This window comes from Priapulus caudatus, unplaced genomic scaffold (assembly GCF_000485595.1).
Source record: "Priapulus caudatus unplaced genomic scaffold, Priapulus_caudatus-5.0.1 Scaffold392, whole genome shotgun sequence".
In the NCBI taxonomy this organism is placed as follows: Eukaryota; Metazoa; Priapulida; class Priapulimorpha; order Priapulimorphida; family Priapulidae; genus Priapulus; species Priapulus caudatus.
The window spans coordinates 223363-226226 of record NW_014577453.1 but is presented as its reverse complement, the minus strand read 5'-3'; the positions used below and the strand labels follow the sequence as shown (position 1 = coordinate 226226).

Here is a 2864-nt window from a genome sequence, read left to right as displayed (position 1 = left end):
TCAATTCAATATCTCTCTCTTTTCTCTCTCTCTCTCTCTCTTCTCTCTCTCTCTCTCTCTCTCTCTCTCTCTTTCTCTCTCTCTCTCTAGCTCTCTCTCTCTCTCCTTTCTCTGCTCTCTCTCTCTTCTCTCTACTTCTCCTCTTCTCTTCTCCTCTTCTACAGACACAATTGACGGACAGGATCAGCAGGTAGCGGAGATCAGTTAGGGACCATATCATGGCAACTGTCATATATTCTTGTTTGTGGGTGAAATTATATATATATTATATATATATAATATATATATACTTATATATATATATATTATAGGCCTAACCAACAAATTCCAAAAACAAAACTCACTATATAGCCATAAAACGAATGTGGACACAGCGTCGAAGCGCGTTAATATTCAACGATAATTTGCTTTACTGTGCCTCCGTTGTGGTGATGTTGATATATTATATAATAATTAATATTACTATTACCATTCGATTATTAATTATTATTATTATATTGCTGTGTTGTGTTGTTAGTTAAGGTTGTAAGTGAAGAATCGGTTTGAACGGTATTTTCAAATTGTATTTTGGTGTATTAAATATGTACAAAATGCATACTCACAGTGATAGTGGAATTTTCATGACAGATGATATAGTTGTTTGGTTGTGTGTGCCTGGAGCCGCCCGTGCGTGTCCTTGTGCTGGGCTGCTGTGCGCGTGTGGGTGCGGTGCGGTCCCGTGCAGTGTGATTGTCCGTGACAGCGTACGTGTGCCTGTGCTGGTCGTCTGTGTTTTGTGGAACGCGTGTGTGCGCGCGGGGTGTTTGTGCTTGCGTGCGCACGTGTGTGTATGTGTGTGCGCCGCACGTTTAACGGTCAGAGAAAAACAGATGGTTAACGAAAGTTGAGCGTTCATTGTGTCTTTCGTGATATTACGTAGATTACGCCAGCATCTTGAACGTGTATCATATGATGTAAACGTACTTCTCATATTGAACCTTGTAACTACATGCTATTGATCTGTAAAAAAATTGCACTTCTCTCGATGGACACGTATGTGGGATGACTCTAGCCAGTTATGGCAGGAACAGGCGGAGAACATCTATCCTTTCTTGTCTTTCGCTTATCGTTCTCTCTCTCTCTCCTCTCAACTCTTCTCTCTTCTTCTCTCTCTCTCTCTCTCTCGCTCTCTCTCTCCTCTCTCTCTCTCTCCTCTCTTCTCTCTTCTCTCTCTCTCTGTCTCTCTCTCTCGTGGTGCGGGTCTTCTCTCTCTCATCTCTCTCTGGCTCTCTCTCTCGTGTCTCTCTCTGATGTCTGTCTCTCTCTCTTGTCTGTATGTCTCTCTCTCTCTCTTCGCTCTTCTCTTTCTCTGTTCTGTCTACCTCGCTCTCCCCTCTGTCTGTAGTCTGCTGTGTGTGCTCTCTCTTCTCTCTCTCACTCGCTTCTCTCTCACTCTCTTACTCACTTCTCTCTACTCTCTCTCTCTCTCTCTCTCTTCATCTCTCTCTCTCTCTCTGTTCCTCTCTCTCTCTGCCTCTCTCTCTCTCTTCTTCTCTTCTCTCTCTGTCTTTCTCTCTGTCTGTTTGTCTGTCTCTCTCGCTCTCTCTCTGTTTCTGTCTACCTCGCTGTTTCCCTCTGTCTGTATGTCTGTCTCTCTTTCTCTCTCTCTCTCTCTCTCTCTCTCTCTCTTCTTTCTCGTATTCTCTCTCTCTCGTTTCTCTCTTCGTCTCTCTCTTCTCTCTCTCTCTCCTCTCTCTCTCTCTCTCTCTCTCTCTCTCTCTCTCTCTCTCTCTCTCTGTCACTGTCTGTCTTTCCGTCTCTCCATTACTCCCTCTTCTCAGCTCTCTTGCACTCTCGCCTCTCTCATCTCTCATCCTCCTCTCTCTCACCCTAATTCCTCCCTACCTTCCTCCCTCTTCATCTCCTTCTCCCTCTCTCTATCCCCCCTCTCTCTGTATCTCTCTCACACTACGTCTGTTTCTAAACTAGGGTAGGTTTTCGCTAAGGTTTATCATGCGCGCGGCAATATATCAGTGAATAACATTTGCCTCTATACAGTAAAACACGTCTCGTGTTTTCTCTGCCAACGCTAATTACTAGCATGATGTTGGGCTGTGGTCTAGTAATTATTTTGCAGCCGCTGATGGTTTTAAGTTTTGCTGTCTATGGTGTGGAGGCGCCCCCCTCATCACTCGTTCTAATCAACGCTGCGTGCTGACAGACAGGAAATTGTTATTGCTGCGTTTTGTTTTAACAGGATTCTGTTATTTTTCGGCCTAAATTATTGACAACGCTGGCTTGGTAGTTTTCCGCTGTTTCAGTGTATGAGCGCGTGTCTGGAAAACTGTCAGTAATAGGATTTTGCACAGTTCCAAAACGGTATTGCAGAGTTATAATATTATTTATTCAGGCCTTTCGAGCCGGTTTGCTACTATACCTACGTGTTTGATTGCAGCAGTACTAACAGGTGCGTTCGTAGAAACTTAACGAAGAAGCAGTACGCCTACGAAATGTCGGTTTCTGATGAAACTATCTTATACCAGAGTATAATGATATCGCAATTTGAAATCTTGCCAAGGTTGGCCGATCCTATATGTTAAAATATTATATCTACGTTTAACAATTGTTGCTTACATAGCACCGAGGGCTGAATTGATTTTTGCCAGCAACCAGAACGCTAATGTTGGCAGAAGCATCCAGCAATTAATTATCTGTGTCTGATAAAAGTGTCGCCAGAATTGGAACATCCATTCCAGAAAAATTACAATGCTGCATACAATACAACATGTCTCAATAGCCAGCGTCAAAAAAAATTTGTGAAAATATATTTGCGCTGTCTGTACCATATATATATATATATATATATATATATATATATATATATA

At 42.6% G+C, this 2864-nt stretch overlaps 1 long non-coding RNA gene across 1 annotated transcript in view; it reads left to right on the top strand.

Annotated features, from left to right (window-relative positions):
* The window catches only part of LOC106809877, a 10654-nt gene that overhangs the window by 6644 nt on the left and 1146 nt on the right, over positions 1 to 2864 (top strand). The window lies entirely within an intron of this gene.